Consider the following 18,496-nt stretch of genomic DNA (forward strand, 5'->3'; position numbering starts at 1 on the left):
TGAGGTGGGACAAAAAACTGCAACTCCTATGCGGCACTCAAGTGGCTCAGGCAGATGGCGAGATTAATGTCAAGCCAAAACAAAGCATTTCTGTTCCAATCTGTGTGGAACTTGTAGGGAGGAACACTGGTGGCAAAAGGGCAGAGTTTGGAGGAGGCACCAGGAAGCCAGTCTGTGTGCAGCATCTCAATAAATAGTTCTTCTAATAAAGAGCCAGTTTAGTTTTAGAAACATGGAGACTTCCATATTATTACCCAGCACATGTTACATGAATCATGGTACACCAATCTACTAGAATTCTTTGAGGGAGTCAACAAGCATGTGGACAAGGGGGATCCAGTGGCTATAGTGTGCTTAGATTTTCAGAAAGCCTTTGACAAGGTCCCTCACCAAAAGCTCTTAAGCAAAGTAAGCTGTCATGGATTAAGAGGGAAGGTCCTCTCATGGACCAGTAACTGGTTAAATGATAGGATACAAAGGGCAGGAATAAATGGTCAGCTCTCAGAATGGAGAGAGGTAAATAACAGAGTTCCCCAGGGATCTGTACTGCGACCAGTCCTATTCAACATATTCATAAATGATCTGGAAAAAGGGGTAAACAGTGAGAAATCAAATTTTGCAGATGATACAAAATTACTCAAGATAGTTAAGTCCAAAGCAGATTATGAAGAGTTAGAAAGGGACTTCACAAAACTGGGTGACTGGGCAACAAAATGGCAGATGAAATTCAATGTTGATAAATGTAAAGTAATGCACATTGGAAAACATAATCCCAACTGTACATACCAAATGATGGGGTCTAAATTAGCTGTTACCACTCAAGAAAGAGACCTTGGAATCATTGTGGATAGTTCTCTGAAAACATCCACTCAATGTGCAGTGGCAGTCAAAAAAGCAAACAATGTTGGGAATCATTAGGAAAGGGACAGATAATAAGACAGAAAATATCATATTCCCTCTATATAAATCCATGGTATATCCACATCTTGAATACTGCGTGCAGATATGGTCGTCCCATCTCAAAAAAGATATATTGGAATTGGAAAAGGGCAACAAAAATGATTAGGGGTATGGAACAACTTCTACATGAGGAGAGATTAATAAGACTAGGACTTTTCCGCTGGAAAAGCGACTACTAAGGGGGGATATGATAGAGGTCTATAAAATCATGATTGGTGTGGAGAAAGTAAATAAGGAAGTGTTATTTACTCTTTCTCTTAACACAAGAACTAGGGGGTCATCAAATGAAATGAATAGGCAGCAGGTTTAAAACAAACAAAAGGCAGTATTTCTTTACACAACACACAGTCAACCTATGGAACTCTTTGTCAGAGGATGTTGTGAAGGCCAAGACTATACCAGGGTTAAAAAAAGAACTAGATAAGTTCATGGAGGATAGGTCCATTGATGGCTATTAGCTAGGATGGGCAGGAATAGTGTCCCTAGTCTCTGTTTGCCAGAAGCTGGGAATGGGCAATAGGAGATGGATCACTTGATCATTCTGTTCTGTTCATTCCCTCTGGGGCACCTGGCATTGGCCACTGTCAGAAGATAGGATACTGGGCTAGACAGACCTTGGTCTGACCCAGTATGGCTGTTCTTATGTTCTTATGAAACAATTTAGACCATTCCAAACCAAAAAATTGTTGGAACTTTTTGTTCCATGCCAAGTTTAGATATTTTATCCTGCTTCAAACTGAAAACAAATATTTCAGTATCTGAATTTCTATTTTTGATCCACTCTAGTGATTCAGGTGTTTCAAGAATACTGTTATCCACACAAGAATATTTGGGAAAGGCACATTTTCTTTGCAAGAAACCATATGTCAGATGAGACCATTATGCTACAAATTCATGTAATAAACATAAATCATGTGAATTTGAAGTTAGCAGACGGACTAATTAGAGACCAATTATTGGTGTAATAGATAACCAGCTCAAAGCAAGTTTACTGCAAGAAATAGATGGGACTTTGTAGAGAAGAGTGAAAGTTTTATAGCTGAGGTTATAGGAACGACATAGTATTTAGTGTAACATATTTTACCCTATCCTCCAAACCCAACACTTGGCACGGCACTAGACTCTGCTGATGACAGCATCATTACAGTGGTAGAAACCTCAATAATTTGTGCGTGTGTGAGACAGGCTGGCCACACTGGTGTAACTCATATCAGCAGGAGCTGACACAGCCGCACCCTCACCAGGTACTGCAGGGAGATGGGGAAGGTGGGGCCTGTTTCATTAGCAAAGAGTGAAGCTGCAGGTTAAGTGGAACAAATGGAACTTTATTAAATCCCGTGCACTGGTTTGTCCACTTGGCTGAGTTGCTTCCAGCCCAACTCCTCACAATGCTGTTTTCCTGGTGTTCTGCCAATAACCGTCCCTCCAGGGAATATGGGCCCTTTGAGTCTAGTTCCACTGGTCATGACTCATCTTCTCTATTTTACAAATATTTTAATATAAATATTTATTAAAAACAAATAATTGATGCCCAGACCCCCCCCCCCCCACCCCACCCCACGTCCCTTCTGCCAGAGATTGGTAGCACATAGCCAAGTTGAAGTATTATCTTTTCCACAGACACAGCTGGTTACATAGTCTTTGTAGTTTGGTCTCCTCAACGGGTGACTGCACCAGATGGGACCTCTCTGTCTCCGAGCCAGCAAACTCTCTCTGTGGAGTCTCTTCCCATCTTATGGGATTGGCCCCTGCATGGTTCTGTCTGGTCTGTGATGATCTTTGTAGGCTCTCTCTGGGTGTTGTCTCCTGGCTTGTAAGTGCCCCCTGTTCCTTTGGGTCACTTGTCCTTCTTGCAGTCACCTTGTATGACCTGCATGCCACTGCACCCCTCATGACTCCTTTAGTCCATTCCTTCACAAGTCCCTCTAATGGCTGGATCCTCACAGCAGTGCCTGTCTCCAGGGCTGGTGTGTCCTTGGATGTCCTGTTGTACTCTGGTGCCTGCTTTCTCTGACTGTTTGGCCATCTTCTCACAATGGTGTCCCCCTCCTTCTGGCTGCAACAGATCTCCCCTCATTGGTAACAGTGTTTTGGTTCTTGGCCCCATTAGTTTTGGTGCCTTGTGATGGGGAATTCCTGTGTGCCAAAAATGCTCAGAAGGGATCCGAAGCAGAAGAAACAACCTGATGTAACTGTCTCTTAGCTGTTTTCACAGCCGATACCCACAGAATAATGGTAAGGTGGAATGCTGGGGAGGCTCTGTGGTGTCAAACTCCCATTTGCGTGCAAATTCCTTCAATTTTCCTGAGGCAAATTGGGGTCCATTGTCAGTGAATACAGTGTCCAGAGTGCCATGTCTTGCAAAGGGAGCCTTCAGTTTGCCAATCACAGACTTGCTTCTTGTATCACGCAGGTCATCGATCTCCCAAAAGTTTGATTAGTGGTCAACTGTAATCGAGTACTACTTTCCCTTGAAGGTCAACTTCCACCTTTTCCCATAGTCGGGAGGGCAGTTCAAGTGGTAGCAGAGTCTCCTTCTGCTGGCACCTATTCCACAGGCAGCAGATGTCACACCCTTTTATCACAGAGCAGAGTTGTGTCTTCATTCCCAGCAAGGAGACACACACTCAAGCTTGTCTCGGACAGCTGTCAATGCCCAGGTGTGAGGCAGGTAATTGTTTTGTTTTTTTTATTTTCGCATGACATCCTTATGTACTGAGTTGGGGACAACAGCTCTCTGGTCTTGATATGATTCCATCCAGCACACTCTGCTCATCTTTAATTTGATAATATGGTTCTACTCCTACCGGCACTTAGCTGCTATCTTTTGGCCACCCTGCTAGCATTGCTGTCTTGACGGCAGGTGGTTGGATGCCCTTTTACGCAGCCTCTTTGATTTCCATCAGCCTCACTGCTGAAACCCGGAGATAAACTCATTGACATGCCTCATTAAATCCTGATCCTCTTCCCCCAGCTCGCTGATGCTGGGTAAACAGGCCCTGCTCAGGATGCCAGCGAACACCACTAATTGTTCTGGACAGTACCCAAGCTCTCCCTGGCAGTGCATTGACGTGCTGAAATCTCTCTGGAGCGCTAAGAAGGGGCTTTGCCATGATTGTCTCCAGGGTTTGTGGTCTGACTGCACTATTACTGGGTGGCCATGTGTACTGATGGAATTGCTCCACTCCAAAGACCACTGCCAGAAGCTCTTTTTCTATTTGGGCATCTGTGACAGGCCACTGCTGGCAGAGATGACCAGCTACACCCAATCCTTTCTCCAAAGCATCACACTGGAGTGTCAGTGGCTTTCCTGGCTGGTCGTACTTCAGGACAGGGGCATAAGTTATAATTTGTTTCGGCATTTCAGTACTTGCTACTGGGGACTCACCTAGCCCCACTCAACATCCTGCCTTGTGAGTTGCCGTCTGGGTTTTGCTACTGCAGCCAGATTTCAGAAAACATGTCATTCCTAGGAAGTGCAGTACCCCTTTCACATCCACTGGAGCTGGCATATCCCTGACTGCCTTGATCTTGTTGGGATCTGCTTGCAGTCCCTCTGCTGGGGGCCTGGAACCCTGGCCACCTGCTCTTCTTTGGTGTTGTCTCACGGCATATATCTCTTGGGGCATTGTGCCTCTAGGGACTTCCATCCCTTCTCTTGAGGCTTCCGCTGCACGCCCCACATCTGAGCATCTGTCTGATGTGAGATCACCTGCTGGGAGCAGTCGCTCCCAAGGGTGGTGACCCCACATGCCACAGTCTGCCGAATGGCCAGCACCCGTTTGCTACCCAGCCAGCAGCTGGAGGTAGGGAGAGACCATGATCCTTGGCTGATACAAATTATCACACCATCACTGAAGTCAGTGGAGTAGGCAAATTCACACCTGCTGAGGAACTGGCCCTTATGCTTTGAAAGGGTGCAGGACTCTACTCTGGCTCTACTGGGATGGGTCCCTTCCCTCTGCCTGTCAGTGTGCTCCCAGTGGCAGTGGAGACAAACAGCACAGTTGTTCATGGTCCTGCCACATGAGACCATAGCCAGCCTCTGGGGCCCACAAATCCTACAACTGTGGGTCCCTCAATTGCTTTTTGTGGGGCTGATTGAATTACAGTTGTAAGGCACCCCTTGGCTCCCACTGAATGTTCCGGGGCTGCAGTGACCTCTCACCTGGCTGCTGCTGGGTCTCCCCTTCACTGAGCAGCTTATTCATAGATTATAAAGCCAGATGGGACCTCTGTGATCATCTGGTCTGACCTCCTGTAGAACCCAGGCTATGGGACTTCCCCGAACTGGATGTTTAGAAACATCCAATCTTGATTTAAAAATGGTCAATGATGGAAAATCCACCACAACTCTTGGTAAATTGTTCCCATGGTTAATTACCCTCACTGGTAAAAATTTACACCTTATTTCCAGTCTGAATTTGTCTAGCTTCAACTTCCAGCCATTGGATTGTTACACTTTTCTCTGCCAGGTTGAAAAGCCCACTGTCAAATATTTGTTCCACATGTAGGTACTTAGAGCCTATAATCAAGTCACCTCGTAACCGTCTCATTGTTAAGCTAAAGAGATTGAACTCTTGGAGTCTGTTACTATAAGGCATGTTTTCCAACCCTTTAATCATTTAATCCTTTAACCCTCCCCAGTTTGAGTGCAACCCTTCTGCCAGGTGTTGTTTGCAGTAAAAAGAGCTGAGTTCACTTTTCTTGGTGGTTTTTTTGTTTTTTGTTTTTTTGTTTTTTTTTTTGGAAAATGTAAATTACACCGGCTCAACCCTCCCCACTCTAAACCTGGGAAACTATATACGCCACCCTGCGAGCCCTTGATGAGCAATACTTCCACACTCACAAGCACTGAGTCTAGGGATTTAGAACCAAGAACTTTATTGAGGGAAGGACAAGAGAATGAATGTAGGAAAGCCAGCAATTAATAACTTAACAATATTCAGTTAGACTCTTCCGCGCTGCTCCGAGAGCTCTGAACAACAGTCCCATCCTAAGTCCTCCTCTGCAGGGCCGCCCGGGGGTGGAGGGGGGGGGGGCAAGTGGGGCAATTTGCCCCAGGCCCCAGACCTCACAGGGGCCCCCATGAGAATATAGTATTCTATGGTATTGCAACTTTTTTTATGGAAGGGGCCCCCAAAATTGCTTTGCCCCAGGCCCCCTAAATCCTCTGGGTGGCCCTGCTCCTCTGGCAGTTGAGTGGCTGGTGCTCCCCACTACCAGTTTGTTGCCCAAGGTTGAGAAGTCCAAGGATTTGGGCAGGTCAGTGCTACTTGGGTGTCTCCAGGGGCTCTATGACCTGACCCAGCTGAAGAATTTCAGATTTGATTGCTGAGGAGAGAGGCCCACACCAGAATGCCTCAGGTAGGCTTCAGTTATCCGCAGCTTCAGCCCAATCTACCTCCATGCAATCACCTGTGTCAGTGCTGCCTCAGCTCTTCATTTTCTGGCAGCTAAACTCTGCACCATCTACTGTGTAGTATTTACCTCAGCTCCTCTCTCTAGAGAGAGCACAGTGGTTATATGGAGTCCTTATCACTGCAGAAGCACTCCCAGCAGAAAACAGGCCCCCTCTTTCGCCGATCTCCAGGCTCCCTTATTTAATTGTGCTTGACTGCAGTCCTGGTCAGGGTGACTCCTCACCCAAGGCACATCTGGTGTCTATCAATGATCCCTTCATTTCCCAGCAGGAACAGTAGCATTTTGTTGTCCCCAAACTCAAAACGTAACTGTTTTAATTAAGATGTGCCAGACTGCTGCAAATGAGGCCTGGCCTATTCAGTCTTTCCCCTTGCTCACCAAGAGATGGCGGCAGAGAGCTCCCTCCCCTATGGCATCCCTATCCATCTGGAGTTCTCAAGTGGCTCTAGGTTGCTCTTCTCCCTATTCACCAACAGGTGTCAGTAGTGAGTGCCCTCAGGCCACAAGCCTTACAACCTTCCTGACTTATGGACACCAGGACTGGATGCAGTACTCCAGCAGCAGTGACACCAGTGCAAAACACAGAGGTAAACTAATGGTCTGTTCATTAGTGGAGCCATCTCAGCTGCACATGCCTGGCGTGAGAGGGAATAGAAGGATATTGGACCCAGCCTTAACCCACACCTTTAAGCTTTTGCAGCAGCCTTCTCATTCCCTTACCCGCACATGGAAGCAGAAGGACATCATGAGCATCAGCCCCCACCTTCAGTTCCTTTCACAAGTTCCTGCCTATGACACTAGTGCCTGGTTCTGTTTGCTCTCCCATCACACGTCCTTATTCCCACATGGAGCCCAATTAGTGGCAATTCCCTGCTGGAACTTTCCTTGCCAAGTCTCTTCTGCTCTCCCGGGGGCACCTTCCCATCCTGTTCTTTGTCTTTGTTCCTTGAGTCTCCAGTCGCTGTTGTTTGCCTCTTCTCTACTCAAGTGGCTCCCACTCACCAACAGCCTCCTTCTCCTCTCCCCAACATCTTCTCAGTTATCAAGGGCAGAGCAGTTATTGCTGGTGTGTGGGGTGAATTACTCTGTTTTCCCCTTCTTCCCTTTCTTGTCACCATGATTCTTTCTTCTCCTCCACAGCTCTTCCATCTGTGATGGTTTTTAGCCTATTATCTGTCTCCTGCCCATGCATCCCTTCTATCCAATTCAACTTACTTGGTTTCCATCAATGACTTCAGTTGCAGTTCAAGCCTTTCTGACATCTCCAAGCTGGACTCCTGCTTGCACGTAAAGTGTATCTAGATTCACCATAGAGAAACCGGAACATTGTATGTCTTCAGCATTGGCTGTAGTTAGTCTAATTCCCACTTGCTGTTTCTTACACTCATAACACTTTATGGGCCAGCTCCTCAGCTGGTGTATTACAGCACCACTGATTTCAGAGGGGTCTAATCTGATTTACACCTGCCAAGAATATGGCCCATCCAATCATCCTGAAAAATCCCAGAATGCTCTAACATGGGGTGGCTACAGGTCCCTTCACCTGCCACCGAAATTGGCCACCTCAGTTCCATTATGGCAGTCATTTTTGCTACACATGGTTTCCATATAGAGTATCCTTAAGTCTCCTAGCTGGATAAGCTGCAATGCATCAGCCATGCACATTTTAATCCACATATTCGTACAATGGGGGCTATACACAGACTAACATGTGTACTCCCATACTGGAACATATTTCACTTATAGGCTGTGAGGAATCATTAAAAACATGGGGAACAAATGCCCTCAAAAGTATACCTTTATCTTGCCGAAAGTAGTACAGATTATGTGTGAGATGCATTTGGCCTCTGCTTTCTCCAGATGCTTGGAAACTCAGCTCCTGTATGGGATACAATATGCATTGTCCTGCAAAAGGCTAAACACAGCTGTGCTCACTGAGCAAAGAGATTCAAGTGCTGAAAATGGCCAGGGGTAATAAGTGTTTTTCCCTGTTAGCCTTAATGGCACAGTGAAACATTCAATACACAGCATACGGTGAGAGGGGACAGAAATAGGTTAATGATATCGCCAGCTATGTAGAGGATGCACATGATACCACGTGTCAGTAAGGGGCCATTCTAGCATGCCTAGATGCTGTTTCACTTACAGTGCAGATATACAACTCTGTGGCCTAACAGAGTACCATCTGTATTTCCTCTCAGTGACACACCGACTCTGAGTTCACAAAGCGAGATACAATTTTTCCAGCGGCCAGTGCTGAAAAATTCCACCTGCTGCATGGCCGGATGAACCCTCTCTCACTCCAGGGGCTGGTCTTAAGTCACAGTCGCTAGAGAGCCAGCGTGGCCCATTGGTTAGGGGCGTTAGTCAAAGACATGGGGAAACCTAGATTCAGCTCCCTGTTCCTCCATGGGTTTTCTGTGTGACTTTGGGCAAGTCCCTTAGCCTCTCGATGCCTCAGTTTCCCCATCTGTACAGTGGGTATAAGAGCCCTGCCCTACCTCACAGGAGTGTGAGGCCAAATACAATGAAGAGTCTGAGGTGCTCAAATGCTATGTTAATGAGGGTCATATAAGTATCCCAAGATACAATTTACATTTGGGTTACAGAGCAGAGTACATGTGCAGTGCGAAAATCTTATTTAAAACAATTTGTTTCATATGAAATTTTTCCCGAGGGGTGTGGTTGGTTGGTTGGTTGTTTTTTTTCCATTTTGCTTTGAGTAAAACCCAACCCTGGTCTTTTAAAAATATTTCCCCTTTCTTACCATGGAGAAAACAAGGGAGTGAGGAAGAGGTGGGTTTTTTTTGTTTTGTTTTTTAAGTCCCCACCTCCCTTTTCCCAATAGAAAAAAATGAGGCAGAAAAGAAACAAAAAATAAGAGCATGATTTCCCCCCTTGCAATTTCTAAATAAGAGCCTCTCTGAGCAGAGCCTTGCATTGCCCCCTGACCCCTGTATCACTCCCCACCCAGGTCTCACACCTCCAGCCTTCTCATTCTAGCCCATTTTAAGGGATGAAAAGGTGCTTGGGAGAGACTTTAAAGCCAACAATGAGGAGTTCAGATGTGGTGGCCTTCAATTTCCTAGTGGTAACTGAAATCCAAGCTCTCTCTCCCCTGCATTTATTGCCCTATTAAAAGGCTGTTCCTGTTTTGTATCAGCTCGCGGATGTCAGTAAGTCCTGTTTTAAAAGGAAGAAGTCTGAGGTGATCAGGAGAGTTTGATTAGACTAAATGTAAATGCAGGGCTCAGCACTTACCCAAACCTCTGCCACCAGGCTGTACTAGAACCACGCTAAATCTAAAGCCCTGGATACAAATACCCTAGACATTTGACCCATCTCTGACTCAGACTAAATTCAGGCCCTGATCCTGGAGAAAGCACCACCTAGCTTTTACCTTCATTTTCATACACTGCTAAACTTCTGTCTTCATGCCAGGTCTGAAAGATGAAATGCAAATATATGACAAAGAAGGCCACATTGGTGACAGTTCCAGTCTGCCCGGAAGCAGGAATGGCTGAAATCTCTTGAGAAAGCATTTTTGCCAGATTTCCAGCATCAATTTGCAGACTCCTTAAATCTGGGTAAAATCCTGATTAGCATCCTATCCTTCATGCAAATTCCCCATCACCCACAAAGCTACGCTATCATTTCAGTCTGCATGATGCATTTTAGGGATGAAACAAGAAAACAGAAGTAAAGGCTTCATGGTAGATCAAGCTGTGTGTGTGTGTGTCTCTTCTGCAACATATTGCATGTGAGCGGAACTCAAAATGGAAGCAGTTCGAGCTGGGTGGGAACAGGATATTCCACTTCACAGTAAATTCCACCATTTTGAAATTGTTTCTGTTATGAAACAAAGTATGGTGAAATGTCCCACAAAACAACATTCTGGGGACAAAATTGCTTGGGGTTGATTGAAACATTTTCTTTCAATAAAATTGAAAAATGTTGTTCCAATTTTGACTTGTATGAATATTTTTTTTAAAACCTTTTTAAAATGGAAATAAGTCATTTAGAAAAGGATTTTGTTTCCAAAAGGCCAATTGAGCATCTTTTGACCTTACCAGATGTTCTGCTCCATTTTTTTTTTCGAATCAAACTTTTGTTGAAATCAACGTGTTCCTACAAAATTTTGTGTTCAATGAATTGGCATTTGCAGATGGGAAAATGTTCTATTTTTTTATTTCTCTCATTAAGCAGTTTAAATTATCTTTATTCTCATTGTAGTTTTTTCCTTTCATTTCTGATATCATTCTTCTTCCTCCCTACACATCGATTTCCATCTTTGGACCCAGTCTCACTCTGCATTTCTGGAGCATTTAAAATTCCCACTGATGTCAAAACTCCTACATAAGCCAATCTGCAAAATTCAGAGCTGGAACCAGGTTTGGATTACATCTCTGCTCTTTGGAGGGCAATGGGACTTTTGGATGTGCAAGGAATGCAGGACTGAGCCTGAAGTTTACAGCTACATTATAACGATCTGTTGTATTGCTCTTAAAGGTCAAAAGAACGAAAGGTGTTGATCAGCTCTTTCATTGGCCAACATTAAAGCGATGGTACTTAGTGTCTGGGTTATTTTCTACAGAGGCCTTGGGTTTTACTCTGTTCCTGGGCAAATATGCCAAAGGATTCATTCTAAAAATGAAAGTTGATTGATTTAAGCACAAGAAAGAACAAGAAATTAAAACAGGCATTTGTGTTGAAACTGAAAGTAAGTGATTATGCAAAACAAACATAATTAAAACCTTTTGGAGGCAAGATATTAGAGTTATTTTTAGGACAACCAACTGTTTGATGAAAAGGAAAGGGTTAACTTTGCTTTCCATCCTGATGTGCAAAAGGCATTCACTTTTCCTGGTTCTAACAGACAGATTTAGGGTTGAGGAGAGAGAGGATAGAAAAGGTGGGGGAAATATGGCTTTTGTTGATGTCTTTGGAACGCTGAATGGCTGGTGAGTCATGGCAGGTTGGATGGGCAGGCACCTATTGCTTAGACCCTGGTTCATACTCTGGTCAGGGCTATCATCTGGTTGTGTCTTTTCTTCTTAGACAGGGCAGGACTGTGGTCCTCTCATCTCGCTGTGCTGATGCAGTGCAGTTAATTTTAGGATTTGGTGAAAAGCCGAGAGAATAGAGGAGAGGCTAGGAGGGAGGAAGGAAGGAGAGGAAAAGCAACACAAAAGGAAGGGAACAGAACAGGTTCTTATGTGCCTTTGTGGTGCTCGCAGTTAGGTACCCCCAATGATGGGCTGAGGACTGGATGTCCTGATAATACAATGATTTTCAGAACTTATGAGTGAAAAACAAAGTTCTTTGAAGACCCACTGGTCTTCCTCTCGGGATGGAAGTCTCTCAGTCAGGTCTGTTCCTGCTGTCCTGGGGTGAGGGGAGATGAGATGAGACGGGCTAGGATGCAAGTGGGACTGAGATTAAATGGTGTGGGTTTTTTGTTTTGTTTTTTCCAAAGTCTCTTTAAGAAACCCCAAAAGGGGAAAAGTGGGCATCATAGTTCATCCCCTTGCTATTTTGTCCACCAATTAGGCGTAATGTTTGTCATGCCAATTTTGGTTCATTAATGCTCCAGAGCTTCTGTTTTAAGCATGATTTTAACAGTCCTTGAATTAAATCATTAGCCTCTTTTTGGTTGGGCTAATCCAACATTTCTTTTTCTGGTTTTCTTATTTATTCATAACATTCATTGACTGAACACAACTTGGCCTATTTTCCATGATTAATTTCCAAGCAGGCAAAAAGTCAAAGGTTATTTTGACGTTTTATCAACTTTTGCTTACTTTCTACATTTGAGCTTACAGTTGGGGCACATTTTTAGGTCCAATAATCGCAAGAAATCTCTTCCTAAAACTGCCCTCCATAAAGGAACTCGGTAGCCCAAGGCCCGGGTTAAATGAATGACTTATTGCTTGAAGAAACAGGTTCTCTCTGAAAGCAGTACACAGTGCATCCATCTGTACATTCCTATTCCCAGTCCCCATTATTCCTCATGGCTGGTTGCCAACGCAGGATTTACTAGTGAAATTCACATGAGAGCAGTTTGAGAGTAGAAGAATCAATCGGATATTATTTTTTCTTTAGGAGTAACCCATCGATGCATGGCTCGGCTGAGTTATTTATTAAATAAAAATTCCTCAGCCTCCACATAATTGGATTGCTGGGTAAGCCCTCAAACTGATCCATCCCCGCGATTCAACTCATTTGGGCTACAATGGAAAGTAAGAGGCTGACCATGAGCTCAATGGAGAGTTAGCACCTCCAGCTTCTCACTTGTTTTCATTGCTTAATTCAGAGTGGCTTTTTTTTGCCTGGAAAGGAGCAGGTGGAAAAACATTTTTATTTTTTTAAAACAGCTGATTCTGATGTTGTCCTGCTGCTCTCTGGAATGCCAGCAAAATGCAATCTCAGGTACCGGCCTTGTGAATGTATTTTAAAAGGGTATTTCACTGTGGAGTGGGGGCTCAACTTTCCAGATGAATTTGGGGGCTTTCTACTTAAGGGTCCCTATGATCTGGGTAATTATGACCAGCGTGGAGAAGCAATTTGAACTTAGGGAGGTTGGGGGCAGGAATACTTTGGGATTTTATACCCATGGACTGTGTCATTCACCTTTCCGTGTGCCTTGTACCCCATCCATAATACTAATTATTAACAATAATGCCTTTCTGTAGACATTCTATTAAGAAAATAAGTCTGCAGAAGGACAGTATATCCTTGCATCCACTGGTCATATTGGTTCTATGTGTGTTTGCCAAATGCATACATAAGCACAGCACTACGTTCAGTTTGGATGTGTCAAATCTGGATCAGACATTTCTTAAGAAAGGTACCTTAGGCCTGATTCCCTCTGGTGTAAATCAGGAGTAGCTCCATTAAGGTAGAGTGGCTGTGTGGTCTTATGGATAAGGCACTGACCTGAGCTATAGATGTGGGTTCTAGTCATGGACCTGTTGAGGAACCTTGGGCAAATCCCTTCCTACCATTTCTCTGTCCTATTGATTTAGACTGTAAGTTCCTTGGGGCAGGGGCTGTCTCTCATAATGGGTTTATCCAGCACATGAGGCCCTGATCTTGGTTGGGATCTCTAGATGCTACTGGAGGACAAATAACAATAATGCCTTGACACAAAGGTCTGTCCAGATGGAATTAAGGCTCAGTGTGTATGAACACATTCAGGGTGAAAAACATTACAATGATTTTTAAAGACACTAGACACATTAGGATTTAGATTACAGGGATATTGTAAGCATCCAAAAATGTAAAGTGCTTTCATCATAGCCCTATGGTTGTCACATTGCATCGCTACAGGGAAGAGTTAAACCAACACACCCCACAAAACACGTCCTACAAACCAATCAACCCAGTCGCTTTAAAGTTGCCATGTTAATATTTTTTGACTGCATCATTTCAAACGTGACACCAGTGCAGGGATGGGACAGTGGCACCACTGGGCCAGCCTTTTAAAACTTTCCATCAGGTTGAGCCAGGCTGGTTTGGGGTGTCTAGTAGTGGGGAGGGGATGCATCTTACCTGTCTATCCACTCACCTCTGGCCCCGTTGATTCAGCCCTCTTTCTCTATCAGAGGTTGCCCATGGGTCTCTAGATCTGTCAGTGGTCCCAGTGTCCCATCGGGAATGTCCTGCTGTCTGTGCTTGGAGGTGAGGTGCCCTGCTTGCTGCTGGGGGTTGGTCTTCCCAACTGCCACCTTCCTCAAGCACCGGTGCATTAGCCCTGGCTAGGAGGGCCCAGATGCTCTAACACCTAAGTCCTGTAGGCTGGAGGAGGGGACATGGGAGCTTGGGCAAGGAGCTTGGGTTATGCCATGGCAGGTGTCATTGGCCTCCATCCCTGTCCCCTGGAGTCCCTGTGCCATGTCCCCCTCTCCCTGTAGAGGGGTGTTCTCTAGCCAGCCCCCTACTCCCTGGCAAGAGGCCTAAGCATCCAGCACCAGGCCAGGAAGGGGTGAGGTGGGGGTTTCCCACGCTGTCTGGGGCCTGAACTCCGCGCCACTCTGGAGCCCCAATCAGCAGCTCATCCTAATGCACCAGTGTAAAACTGTGTAACCTAGCTCAGAATGGCAACAGTTGTTTTCTTCTGTATTTACATAGCACTGAGCTCATAGACAGCAGGCACTCATTTCATACAAATAAATGATGACATAACTGTCTAGCAGGGATGTTATGGCAGGAGATCAGCTGCTGTAAAGTGTGGCTGTACTGGGGAAAGTGATGGTGGCACCTCCTGTGTATATTCAGACTAATATCCGCTAACTTGAACAATTATAATAGCACTGAATCCTATTTGATCCAGTTAGCCTCACATCCCCAGTACAGCATTGGGGGAGGAGCCAGATGCTACTCGAGCCCATGCATCATCACAGTTCCGACTGCAGGATCTGTATTGTTGGGAACAATGCTTGAGCTAGGATGAGCCTGGCTTGACTGTCCGCACTCAGGATGAGTTTGCAAGGCTGGCTCGTTTAGCTTGTAGCCTGAGTACATTTGGCCTGGCATCACTGAGAGGCAATAAATAGAGAGCCCCACGATGCTCCATTTTCAGAGCAGAGCTGTGCAGCTCAGAAAGGGGCAGACTGGGATCTCCTTGCCCAGAGTGAGTAGCATGTTGCTTCCTTCACCAGCGTTGCCATTGCTTTCCATGGCACTTCTACTCTTGGTGTCCGGCACTATTGCATTGTTCCATGTGGGGAAGGGTATCACACCAGGCCCCAGAGTGACTGGTCACAGCTAAGGAGTTAATTTCAAAGAGTTCAATATATTCCCCTCTGTGCACATGGGACCTTAGCTCCCATATTCTGCTCACCATCTGTGGCCAGATCTCGCAACGGGGCCAGACTATTGGCACAGGGATTTCCCATGTGGATCAAAGAGGGATTTTGCCTTTATATTCCATATGAATCAGCATCACTGCTTTGCCTCAGTGACTGAGCGGGTTCTCGGCCCTTCCCTTTTCCCCTCTCCTCTTTCCATTGCTTTTCTTTGAGTCAGGAATGAAAGTCATAGAACTCTCCCCATCAGCAAGTGGCCTTTCCACATCCCCAAAGCATCTGCTCTGCTCTGTCAGTGTCCTCGACCCCACGTCCTTCTTTCTTTCATGTCTCAAATGTGTAATTCCATTAATCGTCCCTGAAGTCCTGACAAAAACTGGGCCTGGGTTTGATTTCCTGATTGGCACCAGATAGTCTTATATTGCCTTTGGGCTGCGGGAACTTGGAGACATTTCTGATGAAGCAGACAGAGGTTTGACGTTACATATTACACATGGGCCTGAATCAAAACCTCTGCTCCAAACACCCCTGAGACTCAGGCTGGGATCTGAATCTGAATCCAAATTTTGAACTTGGCGTTTATCTTTATAATGGCTCAGACCAGAACACCCCCACATATTGTGACTTGGGCCATCTGCTGTCCTTGAAATCCGCAAATGAAATGTGCTATTTATTTTTATTGTCGTTTTGTTGTTTTAGGGTTTTATCATTATTTTATATATTCATACCCCAAACTGAGATTGGGGGCCCATTGTGCGAGACACCACAAATTAGGGTTGCCAATCCTCCAGGATTGGCCTGGAGTTCCAGGAATGAAAGATTAATCTTTAATTAAAGATTATGTTGTGCAATGAGACCTCCAGGAATATGTCCAACAAAAATTGGCAATCCTACCACAGATCAGTGGTCAGAGTTAAGAGCAGAAACCCCAGTGTCCTGACACCTAGACCACTTACCCACTCTATGGTGACTTTTCCTGACCAGGAAGCAAGGAGCATATCCAAGGGTGGATTAAGGCAGAACCCACAGATCAGGAAGCAGTATTGGTAGGGCAGTAAGTCAGGAGTGCAACAATCACTTATTGAGAGTTGGGCCCTTTTCCTTTGATCATAGAATATCAGGGTTGGAAGGGACCTCAGGAGGTTATCTAGTCCAACCCCCTGCTCAAAGCAGGACCAACCCCCAGACAGATTTTTACCCCAGATACCTAAATGGCCCCCTCAAGGATTGAACTCATAACCCTGGGTTTAGCAGGCCAATGCTCAAACCACTGAGCCAGCCAGCCATCCCTCCCCCTTGAGGGGGGCTCTCTCACAGGCCTGGACCCAGGTCTCCTTTCATCTCACTTTATCACTGATCATTGCCTTGTTGTTAGAGCTGGTTGAACATGGAATTATCATCATATAGGAAATCTAGTTCCTTCCAACCACATTTCCTCCCTGAATTGAAAAGGAAAGTCAAAATATAGACACATTTCATGGAGCACAAACTTCTGAAGAGATTTGAATTGGACATGCCAAAATGGAAAATGACCTGACATGCTGACGCAACATTTTTCATCTCAAATCAGCATTTCAAAATAAAAAATGTCCTGTCGTTTTGAAAGATCAACCTAAATCAAAATCTTCCTTTTGAATCTCCCCATTGGAAAACCAAAAGGTTTTGTCAAAATTGACATTTTCCCCACTGAAAATGTTGCATTTGCTGAAACCGTGTTTTCTGGTGGGAAAATTTTTCATGCGAAAAACACTGACCGGGTCTCCTCTTTGTGAGCATAGATGCGTCGGTGTTTGGGAAAGAACTGTCTCTGAACACAGCGTCTCCTTTCATAGGGAGACATGTCCTGCCTGCTTGGTTTTCCTCAGAACACTGGCTTGTAAATAAAACTTAAAGGGATCTTCCTGCCCCCTCTAGCCCCAGCAGATGGAAATGATCTACGCTGTTTGCATATCGGTTTACACCCTGGGGAAATCAAGCAGGTGGTGATGCAGTTACCTTTAACCAGCACTTTAAAGCAGTCGTATTACACTTTATTACCAGCGACGGCTTTGCCTCTTAGCTGGCAGAGTCAGAAGAAAGTAAATGAGTGGTTGATGATATATTTTTTTCCCCCCAGTCCCCTTTCCTCTTCCGGTGCTCTGACTCCTCACCCTAGTGACCCCAAGTATTTGTGAAGTGGCACCTGGGTTGCAGTACATTCCAAACGGCATGGACTGGAATGAGAGACCTTGAGCAGTGGAGTGCTGAAACTCCCCCTGCCTTTACTTTGTTTTCTTTTGCCTTAGGAATAGTCAGTCCTAGGAGGAAATATACCTGCCAGAGCGATACTAGAGTTAAGGCCAAGTTGCAGATTTTGTTCTAAGCTTCTTCCCTCACTTCTTCGCATTTTTTACTGGACTCAAGCTTGAGACAAAAGTTCTGATGCAGATTTTCTATATATATATTAGGTTGAAAAGGATTTTTTGTCTTGTTTGTGAGGGGGGAGGGGAGTTTGTCCCCACACAAATCTGTTCATGAATTTTCTAGAAAGGAGCAAAGGAGCTAAATTAGGCAGCCATTTGTGAGTTCATTTCATCCTTGGTGCATAGAGGCTGCGGCAGACTATAGGGCATGGGGAAGAAAATTGGATGCCTGTTTTTTCTCTCTGCTTGGCCCGTCACACTGTGGTTGTGCTTCCCTCTGTCCTCACCCAGTAAAGGCTGCTAGGGCCCTCAGTTTCTGGTCCCTGCTGTTGCTTTAAAAATATCCTTCTGGAGATGGCTGAAAAACACTGTTTTAAAAATAAAATTCTCATGGAGACTAATGGGCATTTTTTGTTTTGAAAATTTTCCTAAATAAATAAATAAATAATCACATTTTCAATGAAAAACTGAACCCAAAAGCAGAGAAGTGTTCAGTTTTTCAAAAACCATTTTTGGTCATAATTTTCAGTTTCTAGTTTTTCATTGAAAAACTGGACCATTACGATGAGAACAAAAAGGACACATCTTGGTCAAGAAGCTAATTAGAAAGAAAGCAGGGTTTAGACCACCACCCCGGTCCCAAATCTTTAGTCACTTAGGCCATGTCTACACTACAGAGACTACACTGGCGTAGCTCTGTTGGCATAACCCTGTAGTAAAGGCAGCCTACACCAATGGAAGACGTCTTTTCTGTCAGGGTAGGAACAGCACTTTCCCAAGTGACAGCAGCTCTGCTGATGGAAGCATTCTTCCACTGACATAGTTGCATTTACACCCCAGACAGAGCTACGTTGGTCAGGAGTGTGGATTTTTCACACCTCTGATGTACAAACTAACTTTTAA

The sequence above is a fragment of the Terrapene carolina genome, unplaced genomic scaffold (assembly GCF_002925995.2).
Source record: "Terrapene carolina triunguis isolate 2854851 unplaced genomic scaffold, T_m_triunguis-2.0 Scaffold402, whole genome shotgun sequence".
NCBI lineage: Eukaryota > Metazoa > Chordata > Testudines > Emydidae > Terrapene > Terrapene triunguis.